The sequence below is a fragment of the Lytechinus variegatus genome, chromosome 7, assembly GCF_018143015.1.
Source record: "Lytechinus variegatus isolate NC3 chromosome 7, Lvar_3.0, whole genome shotgun sequence".
Taxonomy (NCBI): domain Eukaryota; kingdom Metazoa; phylum Echinodermata; class Echinoidea; order Temnopleuroida; family Toxopneustidae; genus Lytechinus; species Lytechinus variegatus.
Genome location: NC_054746.1, coordinates 3,637,307 through 3,652,232, shown reverse-complemented (window position 1 = coordinate 3,652,232; position 14,926 = coordinate 3,637,307). Strand labels below are relative to the sequence as shown.

Sequence of the window (14,926 nt, the reverse complement as noted above, 5' to 3'; positions counted from 1 at the left end):
GGACAAATTGGTTTGCTTCTAAGTCGAAGTTCTAATGGAGGCGACTACTCGACTTGCACAATTTTATTGATTGATAATAAATGATGAAAAAAGTCTATTAACATAGTCATAATCATATTGATTGAGATAAAGGAGAGGGTTAAGTATTCAAGGGATCCGGGGAGGAAGTAGCAGGAGGACGAGAAGAATAAAAAACAAACAAACTAAGAACATGGGAAAGTGGAGAAGAAAATAGAAACTATACGAAGAAACAACGCTGATGGCGCCCCGCACGCTGTAATGTATGTAGCCTTTTTCATGTGTTTCATCGTGCCTTTCAAACTGAGGAGAGAACCGCGCTGAGCAGGCGAACAATGATATTTTAGCCTTTTATAAGTCTGCGTCTGCTTCGTGGGTATTCCACTCTGCCCGTTAGTTATCGTTCATCTCATGTGCAAAACGCGGTACAGTCGTCTGGGATTGTGTTGGCCATCTCACACGTTCGGGCAAATTATATTACTTGATTGTTACCTGAAAATTGATAAGCTGAGATTTCAAATCGAGTGCGTGGAGGATTCAGACGACATCCCTGGTCAGAGGAAGATTCGTTGATATCACTCATTTGCAGTTGAGGTATGTACACGAAGATTCACTGATTTCTACGGTTCATGCCGGTCATGCCAGTGGAATGCCAGGGGAAGCGATCTCTCTCTTTCTCTCTTGTATTATAACTGGCGCGAAAATTAAAGCCAAGTGATGAGGGAGCAAGGAGTTGGAGGAACATATGCTGGGTCTAGTCCACGTGGACAGGTCAAATTGTTATAAAGGTGCTCAAGTAATTGTCTCATTATCCATGTGTGTGGGTGCATGATCGCCGGTCAAATTGTGAAACATGAATTTTTATTTTTACAATTTCCGTTATATATACTGTCACTGAATCAGAATATGATGTGGATAATGATTTATTGTTGGCTGTACTGACTGTGAATGTGATTGAGTGTGTGAGTTGAGAGCGATCTCGTCTTATCATATCAGTGTTCGGATCTCATTAATGTTGGCACTTGGCAGTGATGTGTTATTATAAAAACAAATCAGTCAAATTGACTAGACCAGTAGTCAGCTGGGAGCAACTGATATGGCAATTACTGATATTCACATTTCTGACATTATTCTAGTCAGCAATAACTCTTTTCTAGTACAGTATGACTACAAAATAGTCAAATATGACTAGAATAACAGTTGCATGCACCCAGCTGACCCTATTAACTAGTCATTTTGACTGATTCGTTTTTAGAGTGTATGATCATTAAGAACTTGTCGATCGTGATTGAAAGTCGTCCTTTTGAGAATGTACTATACACTGTACAGTACATATTTTGAGCCATCGCAGCTTCGTTGAGTTTGATTGGTGCTTTTGAGCACATGGGTTTGAGCGTTGTCAGTGTCATGTTGAACTTGTTTGGGGATGAGTACATAGACCGTCTATTCTGTCAGGGACATACTTCGATGTATACCCTCTCTGTGAAGGAGAAAAAACTCCTCCAAAACAGCTGATATATCAGCTAGCGGTGTCTCTCATAGCCATAAAAGTTCCATCCTAAAAGAAAAAAAAAACAATACACACAAAAAGTCCTACACAATCTTAGCGTTGTAAGTGATTATAATGTGTTTGTTTTGTTCTGTATTATTATTCTGTGAGCGTTGCTTGAGTTTTGAGAGATCTCGTTCCGCATTTTCATGTAGTATGCCAACCTTTAAAGGGGAAGTTCACCCTGACAAAAAGTTTATTGTAAAAATAGCAGAAAAAATAATAAGAAATATTGCCGAAGGTTTGAGAAAAAATCATCAAATAATTAAAAAGTTATTAGAATTTCAATTATTTGATTTGTGACGTCATATGCGAGCAGCATTCCTACATAGCGAATGGTAAAAAATCAATGAAATGTAATTTTCTCAGAAAATTGAAAATGGTTTTCATTGTAACTTTTGTATATCAAGAGACAAATCGTTTCACACCCGATCATGAAAAGAAAACAAAATTAAGTCATCAGGAACCATACAAAATTTGAAATTCATACATTTTATATTACATAACACATGGGGCAGCTGCTCGTTTATGACGTCACAAATCCAAAACTTTGAACTCTAATAACTTTCTTACTCTTTAACGGATTTTCCTCAAACCTTCACCAATATTTTCTACTATTTTTTCTGCTATTTTTACAACAAAGTTTTCTTCAGGGTGAACTTCCCTTTAAATGATCTGTATATTTTCCTTGAAGCGCCATGAGCACCGAAAGGTGGACCTGTGCGCTATATAAGTAGCCACCATTGTACAAGGAAATATATTATATAATAACATGAATGATCAATGTGAACACTTGAACGTGGACTTGAGCCAATTCAATGTTTTCACTTCCTCATTTTTATTAATTAATATATATATTATGATAATAGTTGATGTATATAGCTTGCTAAGCTTGGTGTTTTGATTTAAAGTGAAATTCCGTTTGCATTATTTCATGACGGCTTTTAAGTCTGAAGCAATATATGGCTTTGGTTACATCTATCCAAATAATGTAAGAAGTGAAGCACCAAGTAGTCACTGATGTCATAAATCGCAATGCAAAAAAGGGGGGAGATAAGAACAATAGCTTTCGTAGTTTTTTTTTTGTTTTGGCTGACTGCGTCGATCCTTGTATTTTTTTTTTGGTGTGCTGCGAGGGTCAAAGTTATTGTGTCGATTTTTTTACAGAGGTGTTACGAATGTTTTGCTCAAGTAATTGGGAGAAGAATTGTGGAAAGGATGGGAACACGTGACTTTCTTTCCTTGGAGCTACGAACGAAGTAGCTTCATGTTCTTTCTTGGTATAATGATACATATAAACTCCACTGGGGACCATTTAAATAAGACTTAAAGCTGTGGTAACTGTTATTAGGGTACCATGGAAACCTAAAGCAACATACGGACAGACATTGGGCAACTTATAGATATAGCGAATAGAGGAAAGACGAAGTAGACGAAGCGGTAATGAGATTCATTGGCAATTAGACCAAATGGGTGTTACACCACGTAGAGCTTAGACTAACCGGCACGACTGGTGATTGTTCAAAATAAATGGTAAACCAAAAGGGCTTGACCGCTGTGGTTTTAGAAAATTGAGACCAACTGATAATTAGTTAAACTTATATTTTGTATTGATATATAGTTGAATGCGATGGATGAGTACTACAGTATATTGAGAGAATGAAGTTACCAAAATGTGCCGTCAATGTCGTACACATTTAGGTAAATTTACCAAAATGTGCAGTAAACCAAATTATGTCATAACATAGTTAAGGCACATTTTGGTAAATTGCTGAAAAGTGCCGTAACAGGGGGCGAACTCACATTGTTGTTACTAATTGACTGTGTGTTATTAGTGGCTAGTCTAAAACATACGTGTGAAGATAGAAAGGATAAAATTGCCAATGATGTTATTATTTGTGTAGACGAAATCAAATGTTCCTGAGAGGAGACTAAGTTAACATGTTTTGCTTCTTGATGATATAATTATTGCGATATGAATAAAATGAGTAGCGAATTACTTAAAGTGTTTTCATTTAGTGGTCCTGTATTACAATCATCATCATGTTTCTGGATCTGTAATTCTGTATATAACCCGGAATATGCCCATGCGTTGAGTGAATTTGCGACAATTCATTTAGAGGAAATCGATATGTCAAGCTATTATTATTTGCTCTTATTTCATGAATATTTTTCCCCTTTAATGGTGACAGTGTATAGTTTTGTTTTCCCATTTGTTACCTCAGAGAATAATGCTTCTCAATAATTGCATCACCTCCCGTAGGATCGAAGAACCATTATTATCGATTTTGGCTACCTCAGCAGATTCTTAGGTACTTACTGATCAGTTAATCAATAATCAGTCCTTGGTGTCATAGCGCCTGTTTTCCCCACCATTATAAGAAAGAATGCAAATGGGTCGGCCATCAATTCAAATTGTTCAATGCGTTCTTTTCTTTACCAATGCTTGCTTAGATCAGCAAAAAAGGCAGATCCATCATAGTGTGTGCCATGAGACATGATCAAGAAAACATAAAATGAAGTGATTATTAAAACATAACTCAAAAACATTTGTCTCATAGTCAATTTGTTTTGCCCAGACAAAATACAGATGATTCCAGCTATTAGTGCTGCGAGGCACTCAGGCATCTTAAAACCATGAATTATTCTGTTGATCATGCATTTTGGCGAATAAAAAGTACAAAGAGGTGTGGAGCTGTAAAAATATTATTATTGCAATCAATGCAGTTTGTATTCAAAAGTGTTATCAATTGAAATAAAATAGATCTGTTTCTGTCATGTACTTAGGCTATTATTCAAAGGAACGTCAAGCAATATTGCTGAACGAGCAGAAAATAATCTTTTTTTTAAATATAATTTTGGGTTAAAACCGAAGCTGTGGCGTAATGATTATAAATGAAGGCACAAAATAATGGCGTATGTGGGATAAAAATGCTCAAAAGTGAGCGAAAGAAAAAATAATGCCTTTTTAAAATGAAAATCTGATTTTGTGATATATTAGAAGAACGAGCCTATAACATTCTTCTGCAAAGCTGACATGTACATATTTGTATTCTTCATAACAATTTTTTTTCTGGTCTCGCCTGCATAGCAGAGCGAGGCTGTAATGCGCCGCTTACCCGACGGCGGCGGCGTCAACATTGGAATCTTAACCAAGGTTATGTTTCTTAAATATCATCATAACTTTTAAAGTATATGAACCTAGTTCATGAAACTTGGATGTAAGGGTAATCAAGTATTACTGAACATCCTTCCCGAGTTTCAGGTTACATGACTAAGGGTCAAAGGTCATTTAGGGTCAATTAACGTATAGACCATGTTTGGGGAATCAATATCGAAATCATAACCAAGGTTCAGTTTTTGAAATGTCGTAATAACTTCGAAAGTATATGGACCTAGTACTAGTAGTTCACGAAACCTGGACATACGGGTGATAGTGTTTCATTGAACATCCTGCCTGAGTTTCAGGTCACAGGACCAAGGTATTAAGGTCACTTAGCGTCAATGAACTTTGACCATGTTAGGGGTATTTGTGGAATTGTCATCATCAACTCTGAAGTTTTATGGATCTAGTTCATGAAAATTATAGATCAATTAAGTATCATGTACGAGTTTAGGGTCACATGACTAAGGTCAAAGGTCATTGGGGTCAACGAACTTTGGTAACTTTTGGGGTATTTGTGGAATTGTCATCATAAATTTAAAACTTTATAGATCTAGTTCTTGAAACTTATACATAAGAGCAATTAAATATCCCTGAACATCATGAGAATGTTTCATGTAATATCTGACCAAAATCAATGGTTATTTCGGGTTAATGAACTTTGGCTGTGTTTGGGGGGTATTTATTGAATAGGCATCATAACTTAGAAAGTTTATGTAGTTCATGAAACATAGACATAAGGGTATGGATTAGTATTTTGCCCATGTCTTAGATCACATGATCACGGTCAAAGGTCATGTTGGGTCAATGGACATAGTATCTTATTATGATATGAGTGTTGTCTTTTGTGAATAAACTATTTTTTTAGCTTATTTCAAAGTCAGCACTGCTGCTATATCGAATCGCGTAATGCAGGCAAGACTGCCAGAGGCGTTTTACTTGTATGAATTAATGTTTACGAAAAATGTGGAAATAAGGAAATGGAAAAAATATGGTTTGTTTGAAAAATTCAGCCAAATGAACAAATATTGTATTTCACTCTTTATATTCGTCTTTTATTCATTGATAATTTAATTTTGTTATTTATCTGTAATTCGTTTTCAGCAAGACATAATGTTTTTCATAAAATCAATGTATCTATCTTTTTCATTATCTTTTCTTTCCTTGCGTCCTTCTTTTTCTTATGTTTACTTGGTCATGGAAGGGGGGGGGGGCATAGGGGAGGGTCCCCAAGTCCCCCATTTCTACACCAAGTACCGCGATGTTGCATCCTTAAAACAAAGTTTCGAGATACGCACACAGATCATGTTGTATAACTCAAGTGATTATTTCGATCTATGCCAATTGTTTCTTTTGTCCTTTGGGCATGTTTGGGAAATTAATCTTAATTTGAGGAGACATTGGGTATATGGGGTCTATTAATTTTAAAGATAAAGACCTATATACCTCTTGAGGTCTGTCATTGAACTCGTGCACCTACCTCCTTCCGTTTTCTCCCCATCCACTTTGTCTTTCTAATTGAATCATTTTAATCCAATTCTTTTCAACTTATTGAGTTTTTCCAGATTAGACTGCACACGGTGTCAGCCGTTCAATGTAATCAGAACTCTCTTCTCAGTAAAGAATTTCCCTCCTCCCCCCCCTCTCTCTCACTGGCTAACCAATGGGAGCATGATAGAGCCCCATGCCCCCCCCCCAAAAAAAAAAAAAAGTTTCACGACAAAGAAAATGTAGGAAAAAATCGAAAGGGGAGAAACATAAGCCGGAGAAAAAAATATATTATTTTCTGAATATGATGTTAAAGCTCAGAATCTATCCCGATTAGATTTTGCTATTCAAAAGGTGAACAGTTTCGCTCCATCCGCCATTTTTTTTTGCTCATTACGCCACTACTTCTGTCTCTATTTTGTTGTGATCCCTAGCTAGAGAGAAATCATTAGTTCCAGACGAAGGCGAGGACGAATTACGATTAAAAGGTGTGGATGGTTTGTGATGGCGATGGAGGGGAAGAAGTGTTATACTGTGAGGAATCTAAGAGGGTGCGATACTTGTTATAACACCATTGTTCAATTGTGCCGTCAGTAAGACTTGATAAAAGATTGATTCCATAAAGTAAGAAAAAATTGCTATTACCTATAATAGTGCAATTTGTTTTCTTACGTCTGGGTCTCGACTTAAACAGTCACTTTGGCTGAAATTTTAAGATACAACTTGAAAATGAGCAATTTTGATTTGACCCTAGAAAGAGGGATGAACATGATATACTAATGATGACAACACAGGCCATCCCCGCGATCGACTCCCAGTCGTGAATATTATGATGATAATATTGATAATGACAATTATCATATTTGATTTATATTATTTACTCTGTGCCAAATTCTCTATGCAGAGAACTAAAGTAAAACGAGAAAAAATAAAATGGGTGCATTTTCTGCATGGTTAGTGGTTACGTTATGAATGGGATGCCCTCATAAAGTTAACCGTTTTTGTCTCGCCTGCGCGGCAAGGCGAGTCTATTATAGGCGCCGCTTTTCCGATGGCGGCGGCGTCGTCAACTTGAAATCTGAACCAAATTTAAAGTTTTGGAAATGTCATCATAAATTAGAAAGTATATGAACCTAGTGATTGAAACTTGGACAGAAAGGTAGTCAAGTATTACTTAACATCCTGCTTGATTTTGAGGTCACATGACTAAGGTTAAAGGTCATTTAAGGTCAACGAACTTTGGTCATGTTTGTTGAATTGCTATAACTGAAAGTTTATGGATCTTGTTCATGAAACAAGGACGAAAGGGTAATCTAGTATGACTTGTTATTTTGCACGAGGCTTAGGTCACATGGTCAAGGTTAAGGGTCATTTAGGGTGAATTAATATATTGTTTTATTATCATATGAATGGTGTTTTGGGGGATGAATTCAATAGTCGTCTTCAACGGTCAGCACTGTTGCTATTTATTCGCGTAATGCAGGCGAGACTGCCAGAGGCGTTCCACTTATTATTTATTTTGTATTTTTTTATTGTTAATTATGTGTAATGCCAAAGTGCATTTCATACCAACTGTAGGTGTGTTCACGGCATGAATAAAAGTTATTACTCTTTTTAGCATGTGCTGTTTGATATAGGATAGGCCTAAGCGTTATGTATCATGTTTATACTAATGAGGACATTTTTTTTTCATAAAACAAATTATATTGGATTTTTTGTAAGATTGTTGCCGAATTTACAGCGCTTGCGTGGGGGTTTATTTGTATTGATTCACTTGTAGGGAAAAAATTTTTGATCATGAAACTTATTGATGTTACTTCACGCACCACGCGTAACTTCTACACCGTATAGAGCTGTCTCTCGTTTTTTTTTTCTTTCTCCTTTCACCCCCCAGGAACTCACCCACATCGCTTATTTAAAAGAAAAGAAAACTGGACGGCCTCCATCTCTTCTTGTTTGTGTGACTGTATTGTGCAGAATATAATTACTATTTGAATCTGAGCCAAGCCTTTGTCACGATGTTCATACTGGGGATCTTATTGTGTTTTATCCGCCATTACACCAATGAATGCAAACATAAAAATCAATACAATAATTTTGAATGTGAGATAATATCTTCAGGAAGAAACTATAGAATACATGAACTCGTGATGACTTCCTGATAACTATTTTCATTAACAAAAAGGAGAATAATTGTGAAGTTGTTCGATTTACGTTCTTACCGCGTGAATAGTTTTTTCACGTATACTTCGGATGATGGTTCCTGTTGATGACTTTCAACCATTCCCAATGAATCCTGAATTATGCCCCTCATTAAAATTGAAATGGTTTATTATGAAAACTTCATCGCAGCCGAAGGCTGAATTGCGAAATTTTGTACAAGGCAAAATACAAAGTATATACAATGTCAATGACAATAATTAAATGACATGTAAAAGTAATAGAATAAATCTTATGTTGAAATTATATAAGGGAGTAGAGTAGAATAATTGTATATATGGGATAACAGTAATCTTGGATAGTTGTGACCACAGTATGATTATATGGGGATAAAGTCAGTAATTTTATCATGTGCTTGCATGAATAAAAGAAGAAACAGAAATTATAAACAAATGGTATTTCTTCAAAGAATTGAAGGTGAGCTACAACTGTGCCAGAAAAAGGGGAAATGAAAAGGATGTCAGTAAGGTTGGTAAAATTGCTTAAAAGGATTTTGTTAATGAGATGAGTGTATTTCACCTGGCTTACTCGGAAAAAAGAGACATAAATCTAATGATTGATTAAACATTTTCTGGCTTTACATGTATAAACATTTAATAAAAGGCAAATCGAATTTCTTTCAAATAAATGAAAATGATATGCATTATTGGTAACTAGGTGTGCACTTGTTTAAAAAAAAATCGAATTTCTCTAATGAATCCAGATAAACATACACCCCTAAGATATGATTATGATCGTGTTGTGAACGATGACCTCGGCACGACCTGGCATTGATGGCCCCAAGCTATCAGTTGGGAGTTGATATGATTCATAATTATGTATAGACATTGATTGATTCACCCATTAGTATAACAATACAGAGACGATGTAATTGTTCTATGAACACACTGATAATATTACTCTGAATGAAGAGGGCATGAAATGCATAGATCGAACGATAATAGCCGAATCATTGAACCAGAACTATTCCCTGGTGGTTTATAGTTGCAAAATAACATGGATGATGTTTGGGCAAAAAATCACGCTTTGTTTCACTCGTCTCCATATTCATACCGTGTGAGTATGAAGAAACAAAAACAACTTAACACCTCACAAACCCCCTTTATCTAAGGAAAAATATGTTATGAACGCATAATTATTATATGGCCGGAAAAGTGAAAGAGTATCTTCCTCTAAATGATTTAGGCTCATACCATATTTATGAAGTAATGAGCTGATGATTATTTGTTCATGACATTGTTTTTCCCTCAAATTTGGGATTTTTGAGGCGTCAGTTCTTTTTTTTTTTTTGGTTGGGGGGGGGCTCGCACGGTACATTCAAATGTTCACATGGAGATCAGTTGGTATCACCATGGAGTTATCCATGTACAATAACCATGGCAACACTACCCCCCCCCCTTTATCGCCATCACAAACCATCGACACCTTGCAATCGTAATACCACGGAGGTCCATGCCAATACCAATAGGGGCAGTGGAACGACTTTGAAAGTGGGAGGGAATAAGCGTGCCCCCCCCGGACAATAGATGTCCCTAGCTCCCAGGTTCTGCGGCCCCTTGATTCGTAATGCATCATCTTCTTTGATCATTCATTCAATTTCATTCACTTCGTTTTTTGCTAGTAGGTCCATGGTTTTTGTATACCTGTCTTAATGGCAATCGCCAAGAACATATACTAGACTTTGAGAATGGGCTTTATCAGAAACCTTTAAATACACGCAGTCATATTGTTCGCGTGTGAATTTACGCTTTTTTGTTTGGGTGAATGTTCATAATTATTAACGTTCCGGTTACTTGGAAGCCACCGTTTCAGAATTGAATGCAGGCTTATAATACACAAATGTATTGTGAGTGACGGTGCATTCATATATTTGGCCACGCGTCCACTAAACCACGTGTTCGCGAAATCAGAAGGTCACTGATGGCGGGAAAACTAGGTGATTGAATTACACTTACGCGCGCTCCCGTGCGGAGGCTCTCCATCTGTGTATCGTGGTAGGTCCATGGTTTCATCATGGAACTTTCGAAGTAGGGTACGGGGTAGGGTACAAGATGAAAGCATGGACCATACGAAGCTATTTATACCAACTAGAATGCTTGCTATACAAGGGAATAATTCAGTAGAGGTGTTCAAAATATAGTTGATTACCCGAGAGCTATTCATGAATTAATACCTTTTACTAGATTAATACACTGAATTAAGGAAGTATACGAATGCATAAACTCCTTCAACACTTCAATAATATTATTGCAAGGTTGTTAAGTATTATTTATTTGTTTACTTATTATTTTTATTTATTTTAAGCTCACGGTTTGCTTATTCAGTTAGGAAAAAAAACTGCTCTACAAAGGCGCACTGCAGATATTGAACATGAAAATACAACACAAACTACTAACAAACAACGAGAGTAGATAAATATTGATGGATAACACTGCGAAAATGCTACTGAACCAATCTGAGAGGTTTTGTATAGTTAAGTTGTTTTATAAATCTAAAGAGAGATTTGCAAGACTCTGCCAGTCCATCAACAATCTGGTGCCAAAATATAAATTGGATTTTCTCTTACATTCTGTACTTGCGTGGGGAAGTTGGAGGGGGGCAATTTGAAGAACAAGGTGTCCGTTCATTGACTTCTTGGTGTATACACCAATGAGAGGTGATACCTCTTTGGTTACGCTACTATGACATGGACCACGGATACACACTCTTTCATGTATGATCGGAACTTGAAGGTCTTCTGTCAACAAAAAGGTTGGAATAAAGATGGAAAGGTAATATACCAAAAAGTGAAAAGGTGAAAAGAGAGAGCGGTGTATGTGTGTGTGTGAGGGAGCATGGATTTTTTGTGTGGGTGTGTGTGTGTGAGAGAGAGAGGGGGGGGGGGGTGCATGGGACCGAAGGAAGGGAATGGGGTGAGGTCAAGGGAAGGGGTGGGGCGGGTCGAAAGTTCTCAGGGTAGGAGCTTCATTCTCGATATCAAGTCATATCTTGACAACGCATTTACAAACAGATATCAATGTGGAAAAGGCAATTAATGATAACCAGTGAAAGGTAACTGAATGGATATGGTACCTCGCTTTTTTGAAGAATCATGCATGGAAAAAATATTATTCTCTGACAAATCTTGATGATTGATGACTACTACTATCAAATTATTAACGCAGATGTTTTTTTTTCTCTCTCTTCCCGCCAAACAATAACCAGTATGTTTGTATGAACTGTTTCTGAGCTTACGCGGTGGGTGCGTTAAAATCAATACATTGGCATGGATGGTAAATGAGAGGGGGTGTACAAAAAGACTGGGCCGTTTCTTGTAATTGTCTGTTGATAAAGAGCAAGTTGCTTTGAATGTGCAGGGGAGAAGAATAAAACTAGCATAACGCCGAAAAGTCATCATTATTGAATGTAAAGAGGAAAGTTATGAAATTTTAAAATTTTGGACAACACTGCCATCCCATTATACACACTCAAACACACGATTTCGCTGCCAATAGCGACAAAAATGTTTTATTTACCCATTTACTTGAGTTAGAAAACTGCTATTCCAGCATTCCCGGCCTAACATATTGACAGATCATGATAGTTAATTAATCTATCACTATAAAAATGTCGTTTGAATCAATAGAGAAAAATTAAACAAGCATAGTGCTGAAAATTTCATCAAAATCGGATGTAAAATGAAAAGGCTATGACATTTTAAAGTTTGGCTCAATTTTCACAAAATATGGTAACATGCAAATGAGAGAGTCGATGACGTCCCTCATTCACTATTTCTTTTGTTTTTATTGTTTGAATATTACAATATTTCATATTTTACAGATTCGACAATAACTTATAAAGGACCAAATTGACCGAACCATAAGGTGCAAAAACAAATGTAATTTTACATGTGCAGGGAAGAATAAAACTTTGTTTCTCATGGCAATAAGGAGAAAATTAGAATATCGCATATTTCATTAATGAAATATGTAAGAAGTTGAGAGTGGGTGAGTGGGTGGTGTCATTGTCTCATTTGAATACCGACCAGGATGTGCATATAACTGTCTTATGAAATTAAGCAAAACCTAAAACAGTCATAATTTTCTTATTTTACATCCGATTTTGATAAAATTTTCAGTGTCATCTTTTTCTCTTTTCATTCAAATCGACATTTTTTTCTGGGGTGGACTTGTCCTTTAAGGAAAAAGCATAGCACCGCACTGGTTCACAAGAGAAATAATCGACAATAAAACAAATGCCTATCAGATGTCTGTACACTTTTGGCTGAGAGTGCTAATGAGAAATGATAGGAAGGGCCAGACGCCCAACAATGATTTACGGCCCCCATTAATTCGATGGAATCAACTGCCTATCCAATTACGCCAAATTTCATCAACAGGAACATTCAAGTCCCAACTAAAAACATATTTGCTCCTCTCCAATTAACAGTTTAATATTGTGTTTACCAGGAAGATTCAAATGTCTATTCTTCTTCGCTTTCTATTTCATTTAAATTATTGTTTGCGTGAATGTTTATTTTTCCCGAAGCACCATGAGCACCGAAAGGTGGACCTGTGCGCTATACAAGTAGCCATCATTATTATTATTACTCTGTGAAGAATGCTTCATGTTACTTTGTACCAAAACATGATCTGAAGAGAAGAATCTTTTAAAGTCATGTCCACCGTAGAAAAAAGGGTTAATTTGAATCAAGAGAGAAAAACCAAAGAAGTGAAATGCTGAAAGTTGAATTAAGATCCGATGTAAAATATGTCGTGTTTAAATTTCACTTATTTTGCACAAAACAATTATATGCCAAACTCAGTGATATATAAATGAGAGAAAATATGTTGTGTCACACTCACTATTATGTTTTTTTTTATTGTTTGAATTATAAATTTTTTCAATTTTTACAGATTTGACAATAAGGACATCCGTGATTGAACAACAAATGTTAGAAAAATGGTGATTCCAATTTCCACATATTCAGGGAGGAATAATAAACTTGAGGAGAAAATTTAAATATGATAAAAAACAAAAGAAATAGTGAGTGGATGATGTCATTGGTCCCCTTATTTGCATACATACCATAATGTGTATGTTATGTTTCGTAACATTAAGCAGAACTTAATTGTTATAGCTTTCTTATTTCCCATCCGATTCTGATGATTTTTCTGTCAGTGTTATGCTTGTTTTATTTTTCTCTTTTTATTAAAATCAATTTTTGTCGGGGTAGACTTATCCTTTAACTAATCTGTAATGTAGCTGGTCGATTGACAGTTGAGGAAGAAAATATAAATTTATAAACCGAAAAGGGGCGTTTTGTTTACGATGATTTTTCAATCACCTTTTATGATGTTGAACATTTATATTGCATAGAGCTGACTCTACTGGAAGCAATTGCCCTTCATTTGCAGTTATATCCCTCACTTTACAAAGTTTACATGATGATTTTTTGGTATCTGTATGAGTGCTGTCAATATTGATCGCAAATCTTTTAATTTATTTTTATATATCAAGGTTCACTAAAACAGTTGTCCCCTTTTTGCCAGAACAAACAGGAGATTATTCAGAGAAACTATAGACCTATACGTCATGTTATGAAAGCAGATCGATCGACCGTTATTCCCCATTTCCATAAGACCTTTACAGACTTTAAAAGTGTCGAGTTCGCAGGGTGGTGAAACTTGGGATAAGATCGTGGAGAAGAAAATCTTCATTGGTGGCAGCGGTGGGATGGTGGAACAAGGATAATTGGGCATTGTCATACTGTAGCTTATATAGGGGAGTATGGTCCAAAGATACAGCAACTGTTCGGTAATGCAGTGACCTCTATCTCGAGAAAGGAAGAAATTATCCTCCTTACAGTGATACTCCGGGCTGAGGATATTTATATATCAATAAATAGAGTAAAATTCACTGAGCAAAATGCTAAAAATTTCATCAAAATTGGATAACAAATAACGAAGTTATTAGTTTCAAAGATTTGCATTATTCCGGTGAAACACTCACGTTCTAGGTGTTCATGAATATTCATTAAGTGGGCTGATTATGTCCCATCCCTACGTTCCCTTTTCTTATGTTATTACATGAAATCATAATTGTTTCATTTTTTCGTAAATGTGCACAATGACGTGTCTCCATAACGATGAAATATGGGTGCGTCGTGGTCAAGTGGTCCTGACTCTCGCCTTTCAAACAGAAGGTCGTGGGTTCGAATCCTAGCCATGGCGTGTTTCCCTCAGCAAGAAATTTATTCACACTGTGCTGCACTCGACCCAGGCGAGGTAAATGGGTACCGGTAGGAAGTAATTCTTCAAAAAGCAGGGCGCACCAGAATCGGTAGACTATATCAGCTGGGGTAATATAGGAGCGCCTTGAGCACCTATAGCAAGTTGGATACGTGCGCTTTACAAATCCTGTATTATTATTATTTATTTATAAATAAGTTGCAGCAAGAAATAATTAAAGCACGTTATCAGTTGTCAATCCAATTGTTTGAGTTCTTA

The 14,926-nt window shown here is 36.3% G+C and overlaps 1 protein-coding gene across 1 annotated transcript in view; it reads left to right on the top strand.

Moving 5' to 3' along the window:
* Positions 1–334: 334 nt before the first annotated feature.
* The window catches only part of LOC121418235 (sodium- and chloride-dependent betaine transporter-like), a 70,338-nt gene continuing 55,746 nt past the window's right edge, over positions 335–14,926 (top strand). Inside the window, exon 1 of the mRNA XM_041611983.1 lies at positions 335–612. The gene's annotated coding sequence lies outside the window, so the exon portion shown is untranslated. The remainder of the gene's footprint in view (positions 613–14,926) is intronic.